General features: G+C 36.1%; 1 non-coding gene across 1 annotated transcript; it reads right to left on the bottom strand.

The window, feature by feature from the left end:
* Positions 1-9,312: 9,312 nt before the first annotated feature.
* LOC122908027 lies at positions 9,313-9,420 on the bottom strand. Its single transcript, XR_006384831.1, has one exon. It is a non-coding gene; the product is annotated as a U6 spliceosomal RNA (small nuclear RNA).
* Positions 9,421-15,778: the final 6,358 nt, after the last annotated feature.

The raw sequence follows: 15,778 nt of genomic DNA, 5'->3' as shown, positions 1-15,778 counted from the left end.
TTGGTAGAATTCGCGTGTGAAATCATTTGGTCCTGGACTTTGTTTCCTTGATTATTGAGTTCATTTCAGTGCTGGTAATTTGGCTATTAAAATTTTCTGTTTCTTCCAGATCCAGTTTTGGGAGGTTGTATGTTTCTAGGAATTCATCCACTTTCTTCTTGGTGGTCCAATTTGTTAGCATATAATTTTTCATAATATTCTCTTATAATTCTTCATATTTCTCTGGTATTTTTAAAATTTCTACTCTTTTATTTCTAATTTTGTTTGAGTTCTCTCTCTCTCTTTATGAGTCTGGTATATCAATTTTGTTGATTTTTTGAAGAACCATTTCCTGGTTTAATTGATCTTGTTCTATTGTTTTGTTTTTTGATTTTTGTTTAATTTTTTTTTTATTTCTGCTCTGATCTTTTTTATTTCCTTCCTTCTACTGGTTGGGTGTTTTGTTTGTTGTTATTTTTCAGCTCCTTTAGGTATAAGGTTAAGCTATTTATTTGAGATTTTTCTTGCTTACTGAGTTAGGTCTGTATTGCTGTAAACTTAGAACAGCTTTTGCTACATACTAAAGATTTTGGACCACTGCATTTTCATTTTTATTTGTCTCCATGTAATTTCTTATTTCCTCTTTAATTTCTTGGATGACCCATATATTGTTTAGAACCATGTTACTTAACCTTCATGTTATCTGTGTTCTTTCTAATTTTTTTTCATGTGGTTGAGCTCTAGTTTCATAGTGTATGGTTGGAAAGAATGGATGGTAGACCTGGATCTTCTTGAATTTGTTGAGACTTGTTTTATGGCCTGATATGTGATCTGTTCTGGAGAATGTTCCATGTGCATTTAAAAAAATTATGTATTCTGGGACACCTGGGTGGCTCAGTGGGTTAAGCCTCTGCCTTCGGCTTAGGTCACGATCTCAGGATCCTGGGATCAAGCCCCACATGGGGCTCTCTGCTCAACAGGGAGCCTGCTCCCCACCCCCCCGCCTGCCTCTCTGCTTACTTGTGATCTCTGTCTGTCAAATAAATAAATAAAATCTTTTTTTTTTTTAAAGATTTTATTTATTTATTTGACAGAGAGAGATCACAAGCAGGCAGAGACAGAGAGAGAGGAGGAAGCAGGCTCCCTGCTGAGCAGAGAGCCCGATGCGGGACTCGATCCCAGGACCCTGAGATCATGACCTGAGCCGAAGGCAGCGTCTTAACCCACTGAGCCACCCAGGCGCCCCTAAATAAATAAAATCTTTTAAAAAATTATGTATTCTGTTGTTTTAGAATAGAATGTTCTAAAAATGTCATTTAGAGCCACCTGGTCCAGTATGTCATTCAAAGCCACCATTTCCTTGTTGATTTTCTGTTTGGATGATCTGTCCATTGATGTAAGTAGGATGGTAAATTCCTCTACTGTTATTGTATTACTATCAGTTGCTTCATTTATGTTTTCTAATAGCTGCTTTATGTATTTCAGTGCTCCCATGTTTGGTGCATAAGTATTTATAATTATATATTCTTTTTAGGTTATTCTCTTTATGATTATATAGTATTCTTCTTTGTCTCTCGTTACAGTCCTTGTTTTAAAGTCTATTTTGCCCAAAATAAGTATTGCTACCCCAGCTTTCTTTTCACTCTATTTGCATGATAAAAGCTTTTCCATCCCTTCACTTTCAATCTGCATGTGTCTTTAGGTCTCAAATGAGTCTCTTATAGGTAGCATATATATGAGTCTTGCTTTCTTATCCATTCCATCACTTTATGTCTTTTAATGGATTGTTTAGTCCTCTTATGTTCGAAGTAATTATTAGTAGATATGTACTAATTGCCATTTTTTAAAACTTGTTTTATGGCTGTTTTTGTGGTTCTCTGTTCCTTTCTTTCCTTGCTCTCTTCTTTCATGGATTGCTGGCTCTCTTTAGTGATGTACTTGAATTCCTTTCTTTTTATTCTTTGCATATCTACGTCTGGTGTTTGATTTGTGGTTACCATTAGGTTTATAATTCACATCTTATACATATAGCATTCTATATTAACTTGATAGCCACTTAAGTTTGAGCTCATTCTTCACTCCTATCTCCCCATGTTTTAGGTATATGGTGTCATACTTTACCTCATTTTATTTTGTGAATTCCTTGACTGGTTTTTACAGATATACTTGTTTTTACTGCTTTTTTGTTTGCTTCTTTTCTTACTTCTGCATGTAGTCTTTCTTGTCCACTCAAAGAGAATCTTTTAATTGTAGGGTTGGTTTAGTGTCATGAATTTCTTTAACTTTTGTTTTCTGGGAAACTTTTTACCTCTCCTTCTATTCTGAATGATAGCTTTGCTGGATAGAACATTCTTGGTTGCTGGTTTTTTCTTTCAACACTCCGAATATATTATGTTATTCTATTTTGGCTTGCAAAGTTTCTGCTAGAAAAAAACAAAACAAACAGCTCATAGCCTTGTTTCTCTTGTATGTAACTGTTTCCTTTTCTCTTTTACTTTTACTTCTACAATTCTCCTATCAGTACTTTTTGCCATTTTAATTTCTGTATATCTTTGTGTGGACCTCCTTGGCTTGATGTTGTGGTGGTGCTATATGCCTTCTGGATCTGGATTTCTGTTTCCTATCCCAGATTTGGGGACTTTTCAGCTATTATTTCTTCCAGTAACATGCTCCAATTAACATCTTAAATTTTTTGCCCCTTTTCTCTCTTCTCCTTATGTGATATTATGTTTGATGGTGTCACTGAGTTCCCTAAGTCTGTTTTCATTATATTTCAATATGTATTTCATTACATTTCCATATATATATTTCTCACTCTTAATCAGCTTGATTGATTGCTTTCCATTACTGTGTACTCCATTTTACTGATCAGTTCTTCTGCTTCCTCTGTTTATTCCATCTAGTGTATATTTAATTTTAGTTATTGAGTTCTCCATCTCCAATTGGTTCTTTTTAATGTTTTCTGTCTCTTTGTTAAAGGTCTCAAAGTTGTCCTTTTTCTTAAGTCCACTAAGTTCTTGTGATCATTACTAGACATTCTCTAAGAGGCATATTACTTATATTTGTTTTATTTAGCTCTCCGTGATTTTGTCCTGGTCTTTCATTTGGGATATACTCTTCTTTCTCCTCATTTTGTGTAACTCTGTGTCCATTTTAGTGTATTAGTAAAGTCAGCTGTGTCTTCTGCTCTTGAAAGTAGTGGCCATATGAAGAACAGGTCCTGTAGTGCCCTGCAGTGCAATGTCCCCTATTTACCGGAACCTTCCACTTCAGGAATGCCTCTTATGTGTGAGAGTATGTGTGTATGTGTGTGTGTATGCTGTACATTGTAGCTGAGCTGCTTTTGCCTTGAGTTTATTCATCTGCAATGACTTTTTTGCCTATTGTGGGTAGAATTTGGTTCCTTTGTTTGTGGACAAGTCTGAAGCTGCCTTGGGCTTGAGTTGAGTCAGACCATGCATTTGATAGAGATAGAATAGAACCAAACTGCTGGGTGCTTGCCCTGTATATTGCCCTTAGAAGCTTTCATTGGTGGGTGGGCTTACTGTCAGACTAAATGTCTATTCTTAGCCTACTGCAGGGGCTGCTGTTGAACTGTTGTGTGTGGTTATCATTCTCTCTGCCTGGGTCAAGACCATCTTAGTATGGTCCTGGTCCCAGTTGTAACTGCTTGCACTCTGCCAGGCTTGTGGCACCACTTTGGATGGATTCTAGCCAAAAGTATATTCAAGAGGACGGGTCTGCAAAAAACGTGGGTTGGGGCATGCAATTAGCAAGTTTGTGCAGGTCTGCTGTGGGAGGGTACCTGGAACTGAGGCCTGGATAGATAAGGCATATCTGCAGGAGAAAGCAGGAGTTTGGGGATGGGGCATACTGTTGGCAAGTTTGGTAATGAGTATTCGTGCCTTCCTGGTTCCTGTAGGTCTCCATGTTATCTAGGCTAGGAGGGCAGGGGGGCTGAAACGGTGCTATCCAACTCTTTTGTTCTTGGTGAAATTGCCCAAGGAACCCTATCCCTCCAACACATGGTCTTAGATTAGTAAACAAATCTTCTTCACATATAACCCGAGCATTTTTCAAACTCCTGTTTTTATGCTGTATCTTCAGGGTTCTGTAGTGTTATTTCTCTAAGTGCAGAAGACTCAAGTTTTCTCCTCTTCCAAGCTCTCTCAGGATGAAACCCACTTTTTTTTGTATATATATTATATATATTTATTATATGAATTTAGCATATTTATTATATAAGTTTTCTTCTCTCTAAAATGGACTAATGTTTATTTTACATTTATTTGTGAGTAACAAATGAAATGGACCATGTAAGGTATTAAGCACCGTGAGTAGAACAAGGTTATTACTAAGTAAATATCTGCAATTATTCTTAGTTACCTCTACAAATCAAGATATCTATCTATCTATCTATATATGTCTATCTCAGGAGTAATGAGGCTTGTGTTCCAATCTTCATTCTTCCTGTTGCTGATTGTGATTCTTTTAACCTACCTTTAGGTGATGATTCTTAGCTCCGGGAACTTCTTTTTATTAAAAACATTGAAAAAAAAAAAGAACCTATTTAGATAAGGGGAAATGGGATGGCAATAAAACAGATCCAGAAACCATGTCATAAAAGAAGTATTTTGAAATATGCAAATAAATGAATTAATGCCTTGCTTTATTCCAAAAAGTTATTTTTTTTTTTAGATTTTTATTTATTTATTTGACAGACAGATCACAAGTAGGTAGACAGAGAGAGGGGCAGGCAGAGAGAGGGGAGGAAGCAGGCTCCCTGATGAGCAGAGGGCCCGATGTGGGGCTCGATCCCAGGACTCTGGGATCATGACCTGAGCCGAAGGCAGAGTCTTTAACGCACTGAGCCACCCAGGCGCCCCCCAGAAAGTTATTTTAAGTTATTGACAAAAATGCATACAGTACAATAAGATAAGAATCAGTCAAAGTAAAGAGAAAAAGTAAAATGAAACCGGGATTAATAAATAAATCTTAGTTGCATTAAAAGATGAAGCAGGAAAGATTTAAGACTGGGACAGCACATAGCACCAGAAGAAGTTACTTTCTTTGCTCTAACATTTACCTCCTAACTTTCCTACTCACTTATCATAATGGCCCCACAGCTACAATCCTTTCACCTTTTGAGACGTCCCATCCGTTTACCCCACATCTTAAAAACTATCAGACTTCTACCTTTATTTCCCTATTCTATGGCTTTTATTATAACTGCTTATCTCCTTCTCTGTTAGTCATACTCAAAAGCCAAACCAAAATCCTGGATAAAGCACAGTATTTGTCTTTCCTTACCCTGGAAGGGAAAATTGCAACCACATTGACCAGTCACACTTGAAATCAGTGGTCATTCAGTTTGCTATACTTTCTTTATTAGCTTGATATTTCTACTTAACTATTTCATACCTACCCACCTATTATTAAAACTTTCTCACTCTTTCTCTACTCTCAGTTTGTTCATACTTCACTTAGAGAATCCCAAATTCTTTATCAATCTTCCCCCCAACTGTAAAGCTACCAGCTCCTGAAACACCATTGTCTCCTTCCTTCATGTAAAGATGAGGAAATGGATTGTCCTACTTAAGTCCTTTTTTTTTTTTCATGTGTGCTTTGGGTTACATTTTTTTCCATCATCTCAAGGAATTCATGCCTATAGCTATGATTTCTTTCTAGTACATCATAAATCAATTCCTATGGGATATTTCCATCAATGTGAAACAAGCTTTAGTACCTCAGATTCTTTAAAAAATCCCCCATGGATGCACACCACTTTTCAGGTATTTTTCTATTTCTGGAATTCTTTTTGATAGTCTCAGTTCTCTAAAGAGAGACAACATATGCTTATTTGGCTGGAACTTATCCATTAGCCCTTGCAGTCCAGATTCTTTCCTCCCCATTATTTTCAAAATCACTGAGAGCCTCTCATGTTATCAAATTCAACAAAACACTTTCTTTTCCCTGTAATGTCACTTGGTGTCTCAACAACACTCAGCAGAATTTACCACTCTATTTTGGAAAGACTTAATAACCCCTGTGTTATGTCATTTTCATGCGTTCTTCCCTTATTTAGAACTGATCTTTACCCATCTCTTCTCTGAACTTGCTCCTTACTTAACTCTTACGTTTTGGATGTCCAAAGCTCAATGTTGGATTTTTACCTGCTTCTCTCTGTATACTTTTACTGAGAAATTTTGTATGTATTTGTGCCTTTAAATGACATTTATATTGTGATAATTCACAAATCTATGTCTCCAGTACAGATACTACCCTTGAACTTCAGTTATATTTACCCAGTTCCCTCCCTGATATTTCTATTTGAATGTCTCATAGCAAGATAAAATTAATTGGCCAAACTCGAATTTTCCATTTACTATAACAGTTTTAAAACTGCTCCTATGCCAGTCTCTAGAAATGGCTCTCATTTTTCCCTTCCTTTTCTTTTCTTCTGAGAGAGAGTATGAGTAGAGGTTGGGGAAAGGACAGAGGGAGAGAGATAATCTTTTTTTTTATTATTATTTTTATTAACATATAATGTCAATATTTGCTCCAAGGCTTATGCACTTCACAGTACTCACCATATCACATACCTTCCCCAATGTCCATAACCCAACCACCCTTTCCATATCCCCTGCCCCCCAGCAACCCTCATTTGTTTTGTGAGATTGAGTCTCTTATGCTTTGTCCCCCTCCCAATTCCATCTTGTTTCATTTTTTTCCCTTCCCTACCCCCCAAACTGCCCACTCTGCCTCTCAAATGCTCATATCAGGGAGACCATATGATAATTGTCTTTCTCTGATTGACTTAGTTTGCTCAGCATATTACCTTCTAGTTCCATCCACGTCATTGCAAATGGCAAGATTTCATTTCTTTTAGTGGCTGCATAGTATTCCATTGTGTATATATACCACATCTTCTTTATCCATTCATCTGTTGATAGACATCTAGGTTCTTTCCATAATTGGCTATTATGGACATTACTGCTATAAACATTTGGGTGCACATGCTCCTTCAGATCACGAGATTTGTATCTTTAGGGTAAATACCTAGTGATGTGGTTGCTGGGCTGTAGGGCAGCTCTATTTTCAACTTTTTGAGGAACCTCCATGCTGTTTTTCAGAGTGGCTGCACCAGCTTGCATTCCCACCAACAGTGTAGGAGGGTTCCCCTTTCTTTGTATCCGAGAGAAAGAATCTTAAGAATCTCCATGCGCAGCATGGGGCCTGACACAGGGCTTGATCCCATGTCCCTGAGATCATGACCTGAGCCAAAATCAAGAGTCAGATATTTAACCAACTGATCCGCCCAAGAATATTTCTATTCTTCTCTTTATCTCATATCCTACTCTATCCCATTAACAATTTCAACTATTCCATTCTCAAATTAAATCTCTAATATGGCCACAGTTTTCATGGCCACTTTCCTCATATAAGTCACCGTATTTATGAAGACTACCTCATATCTTACCGTTTCTTTTTCTTCCACCCTCTTCCCTTCTAACCTGTAGTCAGAATCATGTTTCATGTATGCACTTCACATTTCAACCTAAAATCCCATAATTGACTTTCATTGCTCTTAGAACAAATTGTTTAGTATACTTTGGCTCATACAGGCTTCCTTTCAATATCTGACGTGTCAAATTCTTTTTCCTTTAGTTTTTTGACCATGTTGTCCCTATCCTTGATCCACTCCTACTTTATCCAGCATTTCTTATAGCTTGTTAATTTTCATATTTTTCTACCTTCAGGGTAAATTTAATTGTACAGAGGTGTTTTTTAAACACAATATCTAAATCAGATCCTAACTTTTCAAGTCTCCCTTTCCCTATTATAACACTTAATTAAATCCATTCATAGCCTTATGCTCAATCTCTAATTCTTTATCTGTGTTAAAAGCATTTCTTAAAAACAAAGTTTCCTCATTTTGATGTAAGTTCTGTGAGCAGAGACCATCTTATCTTGTTCACTCCTGTACTCCAAGAACTTAATAATGTGATTGAAACTAAACCATGTTTGATGAATGAACAAATAAACAAATGAAGGAATGCATTTACATGCTTTACAAGTCAAGAGAGAATAGGCTATGCTGTAGTTATAAACAACAACCACGTATCAGTGACTAGCAACCAACACAAAGTTTTATTTCTTGCTCATGTTGGTGTAATTCCTCTCAACATGGTTTTCCTTACAGCACTCTCACTGACAGAGAAGCTCCCACAGCAGAGGGAAGCAAGACATGGCAAAGCATGAATTACAACTGTCTCTTGAAGCTTCTGCTTACAAGCTACAACTTACTTTCAAACACATTTCATTGGTCAAAATAAGTCAAAAGCTACTTCACAGTTCAAGTTGATACTATGTAATCATCATGCAGGGATGGGGGAAAATAAGATCAGCATCCTGGGGATAGTTTGTGAATATTTTAAATGAAAAATAGGATATATTATATGTGCCACTGATGGTTCGTTGGTGGTGTTTGCCCATAAAACTGAGTTAAAGATTCTAAAGTTAGATCTAGGTTTGGCTGGAAAGATGGCTTGTGTTATATGATCACAATATAGGAGAGTGGCAGCATACATGCTATGTATTGGCAATCTCTGTCATATATGTATTGCTATTATAAATAATTGAAGGACAGTCATGTGGATGAGGGACTGAACTAAGGTAACAGTAGAATTGAGTTCTTAATGAGAAAAGTATTTAGTTGTGCATGGTTTATTAAGATAAAAGCATTCTATGATATATGTTTTTTGAAAAATGAAAAATGATATACTCTCCTTTCTTAAAAAAAAGTGAGCTTTTTAAAAAAATCACAAATGTATTTGCATTGTATAGTGTGAAGTAACTCCATATTTTCTTCTAGGTTTAAGGGTCTGAGTCCATCAACTAATACAAGGAATACTGGATGCTTCTTTGAGGCCTGAATTCTAAAGTGGCCTTGTAATGGGCCCCGTTATGCCACCCACAAAGAGATCATATAATCCTCAAGGGTCTTTAATGCTCTAAAATTTGAATTTTTCTTTTATATCAAGTATCTGTTAAATATCTATTCTTTACAAAGTATTAGTAATGTGCTAAATCCTAATAGCACCTAATAAGTCCTAAATGCTATGAATACAGATTCTACCCTTAAGAGCAATTGACTTAGGGAAGAAGGTAAGAACATGTTTGAGTCATGAGAAAGTCTGTGCTGAAAACACCAAAACTGATATAATGAATGGGAAGTTCTGATAAGGAAGCAGCTAGAGATGGCACAAAGAATGATCTTTTAAAAAAAGGGTAAATTTTTGTTAGACAAAGAAGAAAGAAAGGGAGAACAGAAAGAATATTCTGGAAATTATATGATTTACGTATCATCCTTGCGCAGGGGCCATGCTAATCTTCTCTGTATCGTTCCAATTTTAGTATATGTGCTGCCGAAGCGAGCACTGGAAATTATATGATTTAAAATTTTGGTTCCAGATGGTACACTAAATACATGTTTTACTCCACTCCAAAGAGAGTACAAAGGTATTAAACACAGATTAAACTTCTAAGTCTGAAAAATAAGGAGAAAGACTAACAGGATAAAGTAATTTTGGGACGCCTGGGTGGCTCAGTTGGTTGAGTGGCTGCCTTCGGCTCAGGTCATGATCCTGGGGTCCTGGGATCGAGTCCCGCATTGGGCTCCTTGCTTGGCAGGGAGCCTTCTTCTCCCTCTGCCTATGCTTGCCACTCTGTCTGCCTGTGCTTGCTCTCGCTTCTCTCTCTATGACAAATAAATAAAATAAAATCTTTAAAAAAAAAAGTAATTTTAAGGTTTCTTTGGAAAAGAGAAAACAGTTGAGATATGATTTGAGAAATTTGATCAGAGAGAAAAGCAATCAAAACATAGGTGGGGAAGTGTGATGGCAGAGGTCACAGCCATTCTCTTCAACTGTGACTTCTTTGGTAGTTTGTTGTATTTTCCATCTCTTTGTGGAAGTTCTCACTGTATTCATCCATTCTTCTCTTGAGTTCAGTGAACATCTTTATGACCATTACTTTGTAACTCTTTATCTATATTTTATTAAGTTTTTTTTTCCTCGAGATTTTTTCTTATTCTTTGGCTTAGAATATATTCCTCTGTTTCTTCATTTTGCCTGACGATTTGTATTGATTTTTATGTTTTAGCTAAAACAGCCAGCTCTCTTCTTCTTGTCTTGAAGAAGTGGTCTCATGTAGGATAGGAACCTTGTACTTCTTCCCTGCCCTAGATCTTACCTGTCTTTTAAACCTTTGTGGTTGTCTAAGTTTTTTTTTTTTAATGACAGCATGCGTCAAGATCTGCCAGTGTTCCTATGGCAAAAATCTGTCAGCACCTAGATTCAGGCTGATTGAAAACAGACCCTCAGGCAACAGATTTGAAAGTATGCAAATATATACAGTCTTATGGAATCACCAGCTTAAGCCCCATTGCCCACCAGTGCCAGGTGATTTAAAGTTTTGTGTTGGGCTATAGTGGCAAAAATTGGGACTCCAGATGAGTTTATAAAATGACTGACTCAGAGATACTGGTGGGCTATGGTGAGGCAGAGAAAAAATACAATGATGGCATCTCTTGGCATATGTTCCCTGAGAGGATTTCATAGCCTTAAGATGCGGGAGAAACCTGAAGACTGCCCCCTCAGGCCAAAGCTCCAGGACAAACAAATAAGCCTCTTTTGCAGAAAGACTGAAGCCATGTTTTATTCAGCTTGTGCAGTGCCCTGGGGGTGGTAGACTGCCAAGAACTGTCTTTCCAATCATTATAATCCTGTGGGACCCAGCAACACAAGCCACCTGGTCACCAGATGCAGGAAATCAAGGGTATACTCTGGGCAGCAGCCACAGAGGTGGCACCAGAGGTGAAAACTAGGGCACCAGATACATGTGAAATCTACCCCCAACCCCTACAAGAGGCTCACACTCTGAAACATAGGGGAGTATGAAGATGGTGCCCACCAGCTAGCATAACATCATCAAAAGAGAGACCCTTTCAAGTTGTGTAAATATATAGATGAATAAACTTATAATCTCTTTGCTAGGTCTATATATGAAATAAAAGATACAAATGCTTGAGAATAAGAGATTGTCAAAGATATATGTATTAAGTTCAAACAGACTGACAAAGGTGTGAGTTTTAATATCAGACAAAACAAAACATATGGCAAAAATTCTGACATGGAAACAATTATATAATGGATGAATAGACACACACAACACACACATACAGTCAGAGACAGAAGCTGAGAGACAAATCAAAATAACAGATTTATTAGCACAGGTGATTCTGCCCAATTTTTCATCAACGAACATATTTTTAAAATGAGCCCCAAATGTGAGACTTACTTAGTTTCAGTTCTCCGTTGCTTCTCATACTGTATGTGATCACAGTAAATATTTGCTATTATTTAAATATACACTTTTAAAAATAGAAAATAGAAGGTAGCCTCTAAATGCAAATGAATGATTTCATTCTGTGCTGATCAGATGCATTGATCTATTCCAACATCATTTTGTATGTTATTAGACTGGAACATCCTTAAAGGATTTTCAGACAATACTGACTCATGCTAGCTTTCCTGTCACATACTGACTATATATTCTAAACCCTGTGAAAGATATCTTATTACCATATGTGTTTATATGGACTTCTGAGCCCACAGTAGAACACACTTTCTTCTCCAGTACCCTACAATATTAAAACAAAAACAAAAACAAACACTGATCATGAAAACATAATAGTTTTTAAGGAAAACTGGCTAACTGCCGAACCATAAATCACTTTAGCTGCACTTTCTGATCATGATGCAAATAGAGAAATATCAAATTGATTAATAATTATATAAAATTTTAAATAAATAATAAATAATAAAATAATTTAATAAAAGGGAAAATACAACCTTGATTCCTCCAAAAACATGCACATGGGAGTTTATTCGTGTTTGTTTATTTATTTATTTAAATTCAATTAATTAACATCTAATGTATTATCAGTTTCAGAGGTAGAGTTCAGTGATTCATCAGTCTAATGTAACACCCAGTGCCCATTACATCATGTGCCCTCCTTAACATCCATTACCCAGTTTCCTCATTCCCCCACCTCTTCCCCTCCAGCAACCCTCAGTTTCCTATGATTAAGAGTCTCTTATGGTTTGTCTCCCTCTGATTTTGTCTTGTTTATTTTTCCATTCCTTCCCCTATGCTTCTCTGTTTTGTTTCTTAAGTTCCACATATGAGTAAGATCACTGTCTTTCTCTGATTGACTTGTCACTTAGTGTATGTAATACCCTCTAGTCCCATCCACGTTGTTGCAAATGGCAAATTTTCCTTTCTTTCTTTGTTTCTTTTTTTTTTTTTTTTGATGGCTAAGTAGTATTACATTGTATGTATATATACCACATTTTTATCCATTCATCTGTTGATGGACATCTGGCTCTTTCCACAGTTCAGCTATTATGGACATTGCTTCTATGAACATTGGTGTATGTGCCCCTTCTTTTCACTACATTTGTATCTTTGGGGTAAATACCTAATAGTGTAAATGCTGGGTCATAAGGTAGCTCTATTTTTAATTTTTGAGGAACCTCCATACTGTTTTTCAGAGTGACCACCAGCTTGTATTCCCCCCGACATGCACATGGGAGTTTAAATAATGTCCTTCTAAGAAATAATTAAGTGAAACAGAAAATCAAAGCAGAAATTAGAGATTGTTTAAAATGAATTATAGTGTATACATTTCAAAATCTATGGGAGATATTTAGAGCAAAATATATTATGTGTATTTATTAGATAACAGAAATAATGCAAATAAATAAGTTTCAAGTTGGTGAAGACAAAAATATGCTGGCAAGTAAAAAACAAAAAACAAAATCAACCAACCAAACAAACAAAAAAACCCCAACAACTTGATAGTAAAAAGTTTCCTGGCAGAGGAAATAGTTGTTGCAGATGCTGAAGGCTGGTGTTTAAAAATGTGCTTGTTATGTTCTAAGCGTAGAACCGACCAACCAACCAACCAAACAGCATGTGTGTGGCACAGAAATCAAGGAGGAAACAAAGTGCTAGAACATGAGGTTGAAGACCAGTCATATAGGATGTTATAGGCTAAGATCTCGAGTTTGGACTTATTTTCAGCCATTGGAAACCTACTGGATTTTAAGTAGTAAAATACTGTAATTTAATTTACTTTTGTATGATGATTAGATAATTTGAGGCAAGTAAAACATTTAGGAGGCTATTGCAGTAGTTAAGAGAACTACCGGGAGCTTGGAGAAATGAGCCCACAGAAGAAGAGAAAAGAAGGGGTTTGGGCTCCTGGGTGGCTCAGTTGGTTACAGGGCTGACTCTTGATTTCAGCTCAGGTTATGATATCAGGGTCATGAGACTGAGCTCTGCATCAGGCTCAACCTGGAGTCTGCTTGAGATTCTCACCCCCACTGCCCCCTCTCACTGCTCTCTCTAAAAATAAATAAGTAAAAAGAAGAAAAGAAGGAGATAGACTCAAGATACATTTCAGAGATAGAGCCAAGCATAATTGCTGATGCATTAGATGAGAGGTAAGAAGTCGGAAAGGAGAGATCAGGTAAGACTGAGTTGGAGAAGGTTTTTGGAAGGAAAGTCCCTTTTGTTTTTGATATGTTTATGATACCTAGCAAAGAAGTTGATATGTCAGGTAGATTTTGAAAATATGAGTCTGGATTATAGTAGAGAGTTATGGATTAGAAATACATAAAGTCACAGTAGATATTTAATGCACGTTGATGAATGAATGGATTTGTGGATACCTTTCTTTAAGATGATCACAGATCAGGGAAAATACCATATAACTGCTGGAAAAACAATTGGAAGTACCTGTGAAATCTACTTATTACTTGATCTGTTAGATGATAACTGGTCTTTCAAAGATTTTGACATTCAAGACTCCTCTACTCTTAAGATTCTGTCTGAGAATTAGACTTACTAGAAGCCAGGGTCAAATGGGAAATGAAGTGCTACTATATCAAGAGGTGGGCAAATCCTTAACAACTTCTGAGTTAGAACTGTGATAAAAGCTAATTACAGAATACCACTTAAGCCATGAGAACTAAGCAAAACTTGTTTCTGTCCTCTTTTCTTGATTATGATATGGGTGGAATTGTGTCCAGATGTCCTACAGTTATTCATAAAAAAGATGCAGGTAGGAAAACAGTTGAAATAGAACAGTTGTCTGGGTAAAAAATCTGCCTAGATAGAATCTGAGAACTGTAATCTGAAAACTGTGGCTAATGACTTCTAAGGCTTTAGTAGTAAACCACGCCTCCAAAGAATACTTCAGGCATAGGCCACTCAAGTTAGCAATGACTGCTGCCTTAGGGAACAACCAGTAAAAGGTATGAGTAGAGGTTTCGAAAGGAGAAAAAATAAGCCTGATGAGACCCCTTCTCTTTCAGGGAGAATCTTTTTAAAGGTGTTTTTCTGGTTCCATAATAAAAGAGGAGAAACTGAAAGGAATTAAAACACAACCAATTCCAAATAAAATGCTAGGAAACACATTTTAAAGCAATGTATAATTAACCTGTCAAATGCTTTACCTCACACATTATTCAAGCAAACAGCTTACAAATATTCCATCGACAATGGGATATAAACTGTTTTGTTGAGAAGGACGACTTGTAACTATACTTTTAATGTTCTACCTCTATTATGTATTTTTGTTGTGACAAATCCTCAATATATAAGAAAAATGAATAGCATTTGAAGTTCATTAGCATAGACAAAATTATAAGGATTATCAATCCCTATTCTTTATGATGTATGTTTGTTATTATCTTTTATGAAGATAAAATTACTCTGCACAATAAAAGTGATAAAGATAATTCTATAGAACATTTGTTTGGAATTGGGAAGGAGGGTGAAAATGTGAGCAATAGGAAATATTTTTCTGACCAGTGACATTTGTGATTCTCATTGAGAATATTAAAAAATGCTTCAAAATAAAATACAAAGTGAAGATCAACTGACATAAATCTTTTCAGGGCAAAAATTTAGGTATTGAACAGAGTCTTACATAACACAAACATCCTTATATGAATACTTTTCTTAATAAAATGTATGTGTCTCTTTATGATCTGCCTGTTACATTTTTGGTCTCAATTCACTTTTCCTTAAATACCTTGTGTTCCAAAGTATATATACAGAGACCTTCCCTGTCCAGCCACTCTGTATAGAATATTTTTAAATGTCTCATAAGAATACCAAGTAAAGGTTTAAGATACCATCCTTGTCCCCCTCACCACTTACACATTTCATTTTATTTGCCTCCATCTTATTTCAAGCTGAGATGCCATCTCTCTTGATCAATCCAGTCTGGGTTAAGAACTCTTCAGTATATGTCTGTGTACACTGCTTTTCCTTGAGATATCCTAATCATCACATGATAGAGCTACCTTGAATTTGCATATCTGTTTTTTTACTCATCTGCTTCAGGTAGGGACCGTTTTTTCTAGATTCTGATATTCTTGGAAACTGGCACAGTGTTGGTCACATGGTAGACATGAATGAATGCATAAACAAACCATGTTGTTTTTATAAAATTATCTTAAAAAGTATTTTTTCTAACCCATTCTATGTAGAAAGATGATATATGATATTTGGTTGTAATAAAAGGAATTAGAATGAAGACTTAAGACATAATATCTATATTCAATATAATAAAATATATGTAAATTTCAGATATATTATTTCAGATATTTATAGAAATGCTTATATTTTGATACTATTTAGACAGATGGTGAGTATACAAACT

This window comes from Neovison vison, chromosome 5 (assembly GCF_020171115.1).
Source record: "Neovison vison isolate M4711 chromosome 5, ASM_NN_V1, whole genome shotgun sequence".
NCBI lineage: Eukaryota > Metazoa > Chordata > Mammalia > Carnivora > Mustelidae > Neogale > Neogale vison.
Note: the sequence above shows the minus strand (reverse complement) of the source record. Positions and strands in the feature narration are given on the sequence as shown.